The following is a 12895-nucleotide window of genomic DNA, read 5'->3' on the forward strand; positions in this document are numbered from 1 at the left end:
GCCACACCAAGGAAAATAAGGGACATAGTATGCGCTTATAAGAAGTTCTGCTACTCCATATAGTGCCTATTAATTTTATAATAGAACCTCAACTTTCTTCAAATTGTTGCATAAAAATTATAAAGAATCTATATATTCAGACAAAAAAATATAAGGTAAATTATATTAAATATTAGTTGGGCATAGGTTTTAAGAAAAATACCATATTTAAGAAAATATTAAGTCTAACTAAATAGTTTAATATGAACAATACTTAGGTATTGACTGTAAGTATCCAAATTTACTCATGTCCTATGTGGCTCAATAGCCTTATACCGCCTTGTCATTTGAAATTTTATCCCAACACATTGCCCAAACACCCAACTCTATCTTTAAACCCGTTACCAAACATACATCTTTTTCCTCATTGGATCACCTCGTCTTCCTTCTTCTCCATAAGTAGGCGAAGATCTTCATATCCACCACCGTGACCCCGGCGATTCTGCCATCATATTAAAGATCCAAGCCTTAGCCCTCATCAATCTTGTCTTCTTGCACCACTCTGACGTCTGGTCATTCACCATTGAGAAACCCCACTTTGTAATCCTCGTCGGCGCAAAAGTTGGCAACATATTCACACTGACAACACAGACCTCCTGATTTCATCGTCGTCAGTCTCATTGTGCGAGCGGAATCGATGGTTGGAGGAGAGACTAAGGATGTGAGCTGGGGCGAAACTAGAAAGTTACTTTACCGGGGGAACAATTTACTGATAAATGTAAGTCTCGGCATCCATTTAGTGTAATTTCGATGCCCCAAGTCTGTTTTTGACATCCATTTAGTGAAATTCCGAAGATTTCACGTAGTTGATCGGCTCGGCATCTCGGTTGACTTTTTAGGGTTGATCGTTGACTTTTTACAAAATTTGTCCGAAACCCTTATTAAAGTATTTCAACGCGCTGATTCTGAATCCACCATTCGTTTCTCCAAATTCAAACGCTTTAATTGAGTTTTACTAATAGGTCTCTATTATGCTTAAGTACGATTAGCATCAGCGATTTGTATTTACTCGTTTGAACGGCTGTGACCTCGCAAGTACTTGTGAGTGGGTCTCATCTTTTATATAGTATATATATGTTTGTTTAGTTTCCAACTACATATTAATAAAGAATTTTTCTACGTGATTTCCATAATTCGTTTAATGTTTAGAAGGAAGGTCGTAATTTTAAGAATTATGAAATTATTCTGAATCCTGCAAGATGCACATGTATGCATTCTATTATGGGATACCTTAATTATATTGGTGGGCATGAATAGTGTTATGTTGACTAGAGTTATCGATTTACCGTTGCATGATCATATTTATGTATCTACTCATCGTATTGACCACTAGTGTTAGTACTCGCCCGGGCCAAGGCCAGCCTTTAACGTGTATATTCACATCGCACCATATGCTCACTTTAGATCCATTGTAGGTGCCAATCCTATCCTAAATTGCTATAGGGAATTAGAACTCGTATGTGATGTGCATAGCACTAGTCTTCACGTGATTGTAGTACTAGAGTGTACAACATTATTACACCTAGTCTTGTTCATGTCAGAATATCTTTGCATGAACTCGTGTGTCAGTATGTGTCAATGAGCACTCGATGTGATATGTTTATTTCCGGGAGTTATTGTGATTACTAGAAGTTATATGCTTATTTACGAATTTGTGACGTATTGAATTCTTGAGATGTTGCAAGTAACGGTAAGTATTTTCATACCATACGTAGTATGTATATTTTGAAAACTATACTTGTTTTACAGCGAAGGGTTATTATGTTTTGAAAAAGGTTTTTTTTTAACAAGCTTTATTTTTAAGCGCACTTACCCTTGTTTTTTGCCCCTCCAGGTTTTAGTGGCAGTGTACATGTCGATGAGGATTTCTAGCAAACGCTATTATTGGAGACTACTTCCGATGGTATAGTATTATTCTAATTTTATTGTACTTTACTTATGCTCTGTCATCACGTGTGAAATTGATTCATTCCTGCTCGCATGCGCACTCTTATTTAGGCACTTTTAGGTTTAAATTTATTCATATTTTCTACATCACTACACTTTGTCGCTTCGTCACCTTCTTGGTGTCGGCCAGCATAGCTCGATTCGAAGTCAGGTGAACATCTAGAGTCGGGGTGTGTTAGTTTGGTATGAGAGCATAAGTTTGGGCAATATTGCATTTATCACACGCATGATATAAACAATTTCTGTTCTTAAACCTAATTGTCAAATCTTGCCACCTCGTCAAATACGAAAAACGTGTTAGCTTTTTCTATGTTATAGGTTACTTAGACGACTTATTGACAAGTTAAAAGAACACTTTGGCAACCACCTCCAGACTTTAAGCAAAGAATTTCCTTGCCAAGGAAAGATGTAGATTTGAGACAAGTTGATGGCCCCGAAGCAGGGCTACTATATCGATAGTTGTGCATCACGGAGATTCACCCACTAATTCCACAACCATCTAATCATTTCTACCAACCCTTTCGAGTTAGGAAACCAAAAATAGTTTTGATTCCTTGGCAATACCCATTAGTATACCACCTATCAGAACAACTACGAAGTTTTACTTTTTGTCAAAATTTCTAAAAATGTCCCGAATGACAATGTGGTGCTAAAAGGGTAGCACTCGACAGAAAAACATCTGGGGGACAATCACTTTTGGTCCTTGACACCACTAATCTTTTTAAACACACTAGTTATGATTTCGGATAGTCAGGAAGAAGATTTTATTTCGTTAAATCCCATTTCGGAGTAGATTATTAGCTAATTCCTTTTTCCAGCCTTAGGACATTTCACCCAACACTAGTTCCCAGGATTCTTTTAGATGTTGTACTTGTCATTATGATGGGTATAGGCATGGGAGTATGAATGGTTATACCTTCAAGTAACAGTAATCAATTTTCCCTAGCATTAACGAAACCAACTCACAGGCTAGTGCCTTACAAATTATCCAAAATCAACCACCCCAGCGGGCTCTAATCTATAATCAGCCTACAGTGGTAGTACTAGTTGACGATATTGTCCGATATCCAGAACTTATCAACCAATATTCAGGCGGTATGATTCCTAATACCAGACACATGTACTAGTATCTCGGAATGATACTTTTGTGATAGAACGCCGATTCACAGTTCCAAGGTAACGAACAATAGCAAAATATCATAGATGCATTAATTAGCGGCACGACTTATAAACTGATTAATAGTGACTACCTGAGCCAAAGAAATTAAAATCATGGAAACTTAGGAGCAAGCCTTGTAGGAGGACAGTAAATTCACAGTTGTATTAACCCTTTTACCCATTTTGGTAACTAAAACCTCTTTGATTAGCCATATTTCCAATCACTTCCATAGGCAAACTTTAGAATTGTAACACTAGTTAGTTTCCCGATGTAAGAGCGAATTAAGTATTGAGAAAGTTTTGAAGGCTTTTAGTATGTGGCGTAGTGAAATGAAGTAGTATTGTACGTTCTGATGACGCATATCCCTGGTGTCATCTCTTAAGATTTTACCAGAGATACCACCGAAACAGGAAGTAAAGTACACCATCAATCCACCTTTCTACTAACACAGTTATTCTCCTTACATCTTTTTTAGCAACTCCGACATCCTTAAAAAACTTAGTTGGAAAAACTTATCGATTAGGAATTTATCCAACCACTCTATCTAGGGAACTTTAAACCTAACTGCGAAGGCGAAAAATCGAACCTTAGGATTGTCCCCAGATTTTAGCAACTTAATTGGGTGACTATTAAAACCATTAACCTATATTTCAAATTGATGGTCTACTCGAGCAACATTTGTAGCCTAAATTTTCTTCCATAGCTTGACAGATTCGTAGTAGTCTTGCTAATGACTTTCTTACCTACTTTAGCAACGAAATTAAATTCCCTAAATACCAACAGTTAGCTTTATACCAAAGTCTTTAAATGTTAATTTTGTTTAGATTAGTACTTTCTTAGGAGATGTGATCTCAATAGACGATATTATTTTCTTTTCCCTAAAAGGTTTTAGTGGAAGAAAGTTGAAATCCTCACAAAGTGTTGTGAAATACAAGATATGCTTGGTTTTGTCAATTTCTATTGATGGTTTATTAGTGATTTTTTAGTTATAGCATTTCTCCTCAATTGTCGACCAAGGAAAGTTAGTCTAGTTTGTGATGTTTGTTATGAATAAAGTTTCTAACAACCGAACTGTTGTCTCAACTCACCTTTGTTTTACACCTTTCGATAACATTGATCATTTTGAAATCCATGATGACTTTTTCTCTAGATGTTTTAGCTGTGTAGATACCGCATGATAAAGTATCGCTTATATTTCCTAATTGTTGGAACCGTACAAAATGAACTATCTTAATCATGACTTAGAGTTAACAATTACAATCTTTACTTGAAAATTGGATGACACTTCAATGTGGAGAACGTGTCCAAAATCTTTACCAACCATAGACCTCTCAAATACATCTTCATTTGAAATGAACTAAATTTCTGACAGTGATGATGGAAGAACCAAAACAACATTTATGATTGCCATATTGTGTATTACCCCGGTCATGCAAACGTAATTACTATTTACCACAGCAAAAGACATATCTACCCTTTAACACTTTCAACTTGTCCTATTTCATTTTAGTTGGAATTCACGAGTTTTGATATGAAGTTGTTTACAAATCATCCAAAAATCGTTCAAGTGGTTATAATCACTTCCTATATCTGAATATAATGGAAAATATCACCATAAGCCCTTGATACGAGGTATCTTGTGCATGTAGAGATTATGATGATGTTTCGGTGATTATCAACTGACTCCACAAGTTAACTCACTTTTCGTTGGTCCGGAGGGACTACCTTTTAGACCACTTGGTGAAATTTCTCATTTTTGAATTTATCAGATTTTCTAGTGTTTCGATCAGCGTTTACTCTAACTACGATTCCATTTTCGCCTCTTTGTGCTGGAAAACATTTTAGTCAACCATGGGTACGTGTCTACCCCCACTGCACTCCATATTGTTTCTGAGGTAGATAAACTGTCTAGAAGAACCAGTAAAACTGAAATTTTAGTTGTGACCCTTAATTCCTCAATCACCTAACAAATACTCTGTTAAATGAATCTTTACCATTGGTGATTGAATATCCCGGACACTACCATTGCAGCAAGATATCAAGCATTCATTCCAGTTACCTTGTATTCTAGACTTGATAGACTTATTTTGACCCTCAAATTCTTGAGTGTTCTTTTAGCCTTCTTGACATAAATTTCGCTAAATCCGAGAGAAATTAACTATGAATCTGCTTGCCAAGGCGTTGTGAACTACATTGTTCGGTTGCATGGTATACATATCATTACTGTATCTCACTATGATGCATGTTTCACTTCCAAGTCTTGGGAAATCTTCTTGAAAGCCATGGGTATTAAGTTGTTATTCAATACTACATTTCACTTTCAGACTAACGACTAGTCTAAATAAACTATCCTGACCTTGGTGAACATATTGCTTTTGTCTGTTTTGCAGTTTTAGCATGGTTATTATAGATACCTATTTTTGTTTAAGTTGTGTACAATGATAATTATTATTCTTCTTTGTCTATGTTACCGTTTGAGCTGATGTATAGAGATTTTATTCATAGTACATGATATTCGTTGGTGTATGCTTTTCGCAGACGATATAGTGTTGATAGATGAAACTCAGGAATGGGTAAATACGAAGCTTAACCTTTGCAGAGAAGTGTTGGAATCACGTAAGCCGATCAAAAATAGAATATATGGAGTGCAAGTTTAGTGCAAATGGAGGCGAAAATGAGTTAGGGGTAAAGATCGGAGATCAGGAAGTACCCAAGGGCAGCCGCTTTCGCTACCTAGGATCTATCTTGCAAAATAACGGAGAATTAGATGGAGACCTCAACCATAAAATACAAGCTGGATGGATGAAGTGGAAGAGTGTATCCGGCGTCTTGTGTGATCGCCTTATGCCACTGAAACTCAAGGGAAATTTTTATCGGACATCAATACGGTCGGCGATGCTGTATGGCACAGAATGTTGGGCGGTGAAGCATTAACACGTACATAAAATGAGTGCAGCGGAGATGAGGATGCTTCATTGGATGTGTGGGCACATGAGAAATGATAAGATTAGGAATGAGGATATCCGAGGTAAAGTAGGAGTAGCCGAAATTGAAGGAAAGATGAGAGAAAATCGGTTATGATGGTTTAGACATGTGCAAAGAAGGCCTACTGACGCTCCGGTTAGAAGATGTGACTACGGGACAAAGGTCCAGGGCCAAAAGGGTAGAGGAAGACTTAGGAAAACTTTGGAAAAGACTCTAAGAAAAGATTTAGAGTACTTGGATCTAACGGAGAACATAACACATAACCGAGCGCAATGGCATTCTAGGATTCATAGAGCCGACCCCACTTAGCGGGAAAAGGCATTATTGTTGTTGTACATGATTGACAGAAGAGTATTGTGAACATGTATTTGAATGATCAAGATTACGATATAGGAAATTGTGTAATGTTAACGACATTACCCGAGAGGGTAGTGCGTGAGTACGGTTGAGGCTTTGATTAGACGATGTATGTGTATTTTCCAATGAGGGGCAAGATGATAATACTGCACCCTTGGAAAATTTCTTACTTGCTTATCGGAACAACAGTGAGTTGTCGGTATTGCGGGCTGTAGACCGTAATATCGATAACTTATTCGTTGGATTCGCTAAGTAAGTGGAAAAATAGGCCCGTCTACAATAATATTGTTATTTATTTATACCTTGGGCTTGACCCAATGATACTACATTCATATTCTTACAGTACGTGATGCTACGAATGCATAGGTGAAAATCGTCTATATGTTCAGTTTTAGTTTCAATGCAATTATTTTAACTTTACGTTAATGCTATAATATATATATATATATATATATATATATATATTGACTCTATGTTTTCATAAAAGTAGTATATTATAATATGGTGCTGTGGGAGAAAAAGTTTGGGTTTAAAGGCATGAAAGAGGAATCATTGTAATCTAATCGCAGCGGAATTGCATTCTCTTTTACACAACCGTTCTACCTTGATTTTTTTTTTTCCTTATATATATTTTCTTCCTATCTTTAAGTATTTTATGCATAGCAAGTTATTTCAAATTTCGGGGACGAAATTTTTTTAAGGTGGGTAGATTATAACATGTCCCTAATTTTACGATTTTATACATTTTAAAAGAGTGAATTGACAAAAATGCCCTTAGTGGCAAGATTGTTGACCTTGTTAACCATCTTTTCATGATGCGTAAGAGCCAGTATTTTACCGTATTCTCGAAGTACTCGATGGTAAGAACGTGTAGGTGCAAGCAAAATTGAAATTGGATTTATGATGGAGGCATTACAGAACTACGAATCCAAAAAGTACTTTGGTTTAAAAAAAAAAAAAAATTACTATTTTGTTGTGGCCTATATTTAACTGACAAGAAGAGGGGGCCGGCGGCACAGAGAAAATATATATAGAGAGAGATGTGTTTGTAGGGTTATGTGAAGGAAAATTTGTGAAAAACATGTTCATTTAAGCAACATCAATAGCATGCAATTAACAATTAAAGGCGGAATCATGCTTGTATGCACTTAAAACAAAACATTTACCCATGAAATTCAAAGCCTAGTAAATAGGTGAATCAAGACTCAACTCAAAATAAAGTGAGTTGAGAAATCAATACCTTTGTAGATTCCTCTTTGCATAAGCAAAGGCTAATCACCCAAAGAGAGGGCCTTCATTCCTTGCATCTTGAATCCATGGATTTGGATGGATGAAAAGGTTTCTCCAAGTTCCCAAAATTGAGAACCTCTAAGTCTCCACACCAAGGTATATTGAAGAAGAAATGAGTGACCTAGAGGAAGTAAGATTGCTAGATTTTCCCCTCTAGATTGGCCAAAATTTTAGAGAGAAAGGAGAGCTTGTGTTCTCATCCTTTCCCCCAAAAATAACCCTTTAGTAAATTTTAGGCTATAAAGTCCTTTATATAGTCCCTTCAAAATAAGTGACCTAATGGACCAAAAGCCCTATTCTTTTACACATGGCTAGCCTATAGGTTTATTGGGCTTTCAAGCCCTTTGTTTTATTCAAGTTGTCATACAACTTGAGTTAATGGGCTTGACATTCAAATCCCATTGGGCCTTGCGGCCCAAAACTAACCCGAGGTTTTTAACGAACTTATTCGTTTGATTAATTAACATATTAATTAATCCTTGCCATAAATAATTAAACCATTTAATTATTCTTACTCATCTCCGTTGAATCTTCAAACTCTACCTTACACGGTGTACGATCCATTAGGTTCCTTTTAGCGAGGCAGTGGGCGATTCAAACTCTTTCAAATCGATTGTGAATTGAAACTTACTTTCAATTCTCCCGTTAGTGATAATACACTTTTAGGGCTTCCACAAACCATGAGTGACACCTAGCAGCATATCATGGTTACCCAAGCTAATTAGAAGAGGTGGAGAACCTATTCAGTTTAGGATTACAAATGCAATACGGTCTTTCTCTAATACAATACTCTTGACCACATTGTTTGGTTTGATAGTTTATTCATGTCTACTATCCAATGTGAATCTTGTACTTATATGATTACCTTGAATGTGATCTGGAACGCATTCCAACATCTCATTCATACTCTGGCCAGAGATTCTAAATCATATCATAGAGTATTCTCCCTCAAACAGTTTGAAGGTTAGAGATCCCTTGTTGCGCATTCACTTGCCTCCATGGCTAAGTGGCTTAACCCCAACGATGCCGTGGACACCCTGATAGAGTGACGTTGACATAATCAAAGATTAAGGACCTAACCACAAGACAACTGTGATGCCTCAGGTCAAAAGACTAATTTGCATTATCCCAACCATGAGTTCTCATGTGACATGAATATGAGAACTCTTCGTTGATCGTGTTCAGTGAACTCATTCTCTATTGAGCACCTACGTACTTGTCTTGATGTCACACACACCAATGACTCGAGACTAGTCACTCTCCCTGAGAGAAGACATAGCACGTACTGATCTTAACGGACTGTCAATGCCTAATTGACAATCCTATGATCAGGAACGTTTAGGATGTGTCAACGAAAGAATGGTCTCATGAATCTAACTTCTTTAGATCGCATTCTTCCAATCACATATTCCTTGGACTTATCGTTTAAGCATATAACATTTATATGAGACGGCTCAAACAATAATGTTTGCCCTTTAAACTACATTAGTTTGAAATGTCCGTAAAGTATCATCATATGATTGGTTTTAGGGCACATTTCCAACAATCTCCCACTTGCACTAGAGCCAATCAGCTTAGTCATCATTGATGATACCTCTTCTGTAATTCATTTCATAAATGGCTGAGTAGTAGGCCTAAACAATGGATATCTATATGTTATCCATAGAAGCAACCTTGAGAATAACGACGTCACCATTATACATGATTCTCAATCATGTGGTTCAGTCTCTCATTTGAGTTCGGACCTTGATGAGACCTTGATTCCCTGGCTTGAGCTATCGCCCCATTAGTGTCATACACTTTCTGGTTGGAATCGAATGAAGAGTTCATGAATGAACTTTGCCATCCAAACAACAATGTTGTAAGCTTCTATATGGCAATATATTTTGCATACATGATGGAACACATTAAAGTCATTTACTTTTAACGTTTCCACCCAAATATCTCTTTAGTCATATTAAAGAGATATCTCATTATCATTTCATTCATAATGAAGGGATATTCTATGATGGATTAGATTCATAATCTAATACATTTACGCTTCCATTACGTTACTCTAATTCTTCCTCATTCTTGAGGAATCCATCCTTAGTATTTCTTAAATACCTAAGGATTCACTTGACAGTTGCCATGGTTCTGATCCTGGGCTTGCATTGATATCATCTTGTACCGTTCTAGGTACGACTTATATCAATGTTTTCATACAATATGAAATACATAAATCACCTTTCTGCGTATGCATAAAGGACGCATTATTTCTTTGGGAGTCAAAGGGTACATTCCCTTTGAGAAGAACAACTTCCTAGTCTCACTAGAATTGTCATTCTAATTGAAGTTTATCATCATATGAGAAACTTCCTAGCATTTCTTGTCTATTTTAGGGATTGATATAATCCAATTATATCTTGAAATCTATCATTATAGATTTCCATCCCATGTATATAGACTATGTCTCCCATATACATTCTATCATTATAGAATGTTTAAAGTCATAACTTTAACGATGAAGAATTCCTTTCATTTTCAAAATTAATATATATCATGTATATATATTCAAATTTAGGAATATGATCAACTCCCACTAATCTTTTGTAAACCTAGTAAACAAAAGATTCATTTACATCTTTATGAGAAATCAAACAATTGATCTTTTCTCATAAGACGCTTATGGCTCCCACTAGCTTGCTAAGATCCATGATGGATGGATTTTCTTACAACTAACATGTCTTAGAAGTATATATCATATATATATGGGTAATTGATAATGTCCAACGAACTAAATCTTATTTATGTTCATTCTTCTCCTAATGGAGAAATTCATTATCTTATGATGCTACTTTCCTTGATATTTTTCAAGGAAATTAATCTAAAGTGTTACTTTTTCCTTGGATCAAATCTAAGGAGGTAAATACTTTAGACGTCTTACTCATCTACTTACATTTCTTGAATTCTTTGAAACCTTTTGCAAAGTATTCGGACTTATGTTTATTCAAAATAAACTATAGTCCAACCGAGAGTGATCTTCGGTGAATGTCATACAACATGAGTAGTATTATGTTGTGGATAAGTGCCACTAACATCTAAGTGAATTAACCTCAACAACTTTGTGATTCTTTCTTCTTTCCAAAAGAATAAAGATTCGAACATTTCGCCTCTATACAATTTTAACAAGAAGGTATTGGATCCGGATCTAACGATCCAAAGCATCCATCTATGACCAACTCGTAACTTATGTTTTAGAGGTATCACAACTCAGTTGGGATTAGTCACTACCTTGTAACCTTTTGGGTTTTAAGCATCATCGTATTCTAAACAGTTAAACTACCACATCATCTCTACTATAGAGACAACCAATTAGATTACAATAATCTAATTATTGATTAATAAAGAACAATGTTTTGTTAAACAAAACATTTATCCACCTCTACTATAGTGACGGATTTAAGTTCCTTAAAATTGGAATGTAAAGACAATCTTTAGTATTTTCCAATTTCTTTGGTAGTTCATATGAGGAAGTAAGTACAATCCGCTTTCGCAGAGATCTATATTCGATTCACGTTTGGAATGTGAAGTACTTTCTCTTCTCTCATTTAATCTTCTACTTCTTATTAGCACACTTTTACAACAATTGTAAAACATAGTTACTAATACGGAATCAAGCATTTAAGTAGAAGAACCAACTGTTTTGAACTATTTCAAGAACATATTACAACACCTTCGAAAGGTGTGTTCTTGACATTTGCAAGACATTTCTTGCAAATACCCCTTCCAATGTCCATCCTTTCATAAAGAAAGTTTGTTCCCTTGGAGTTATTTTGCCTTCTTCATTTGACTTCCCTTTTGACTACAATAGTCATGGTCCCTAAACTCCCACTATCTCTCTTGAAACTCATTTCAAATGTGTTATACACATCAAACGATTTGGAGAGCGTGCGGTTATTGTTCACTATATAGTTTACAATAAACTTAGTGAACCATTAGGATAGGGACACAAAGGTGAAGTCTTTGCCTAGTTTCCATCTCGTTAAGTGGTTTAACACTTCAACACTCAATGATTCAAAATCATCATAAGTCCATATAAATGGACTATTTTTGTCAACCAACCATTATGTTCTAAACATAACAACAAACTCTCAAGAGTTGTTCAAGGCAACTCTCATTTCTTCATACAACAATTTGTAAGTGAAGAATCATGGCACATAAAGTGTCCATGCCCTTGTGCTTACTTCTCAAGTTCTTTGTTCGTGTAACAAAGAGACAAGCACTAGAGTTTGCATTGTCCTCTTCATGGTAGACTTATCTAACATGTTCTTCCATTGATACATTATCAATAGGAAGATTGTGAGGATGAGACTACTTAGGTGCTTTTACAATCCATTCAAGACAATCTATGGGATTGTGATACCAAGTTCGGAAACTAAAGCGTTCGGTTTTTCTTTGTCAAGTTTTGGATAGCGTTTGCAAATATATTGGTAAACAAATACATAACGAATATAAATTGATTGATTTTAAGCTATTTGATCCGGGTCTTTAAATCAATTAGCACCACCCACTATTTTTGGCAAATTCCATATCCCTCATCGGAATTCGAGAGTTTTGGAGGAAACTCTTAGTAGGGTATGGGAGGCTCACTATTACCAAGCCCACCTCACGATGATACGATATTGGCTAGCATTAATAATAATGAGAGAGTACGCTTACTCATTTGCATCTCATGCAAGTACCCATCTTATTTGGCCTCTAGAGAATGTTGCCTCACAATGATATGATATCGGCGCCATTGCACTTAGTTAAGTTATTCCCACCATGCTTAGTTCATGAAGGGGTTCAAGAATAACCTCACAATGATATGATATTGGCCATCCTCGTTGCCTACACTCACCTCATCATATGCGTATAGACTCCTCCTGAGTGTAAGCATGCACTTTGTACTCCCCCATGATAGGGTGAAGCCGGTGTACAAGTCACAAACGATTGGAGCCTACCACGGTGGAAGGCCACGAAGAGATATTCAAAGCATCTCTCGCTTATCAACTTAATATTGGTTTGTTGAGGGTTTTAGGTCTCATCACATATAAACATACATTTTAATCCAATTAAAACATTTTGGTCCTATTA

Source organism: the organism of the source record quoted next, unplaced genomic scaffold, assembly GCF_019419815.1.
Source record: "Pyrus x bretschneideri cultivar Hongxiangsu unplaced genomic scaffold, Pyrus_bretschneideri_v1 Contig3, whole genome shotgun sequence".
Lineage (NCBI taxonomy): Eukaryota > Viridiplantae > Streptophyta > Magnoliopsida > Rosales > Rosaceae > Pyrus > Pyrus x bretschneideri.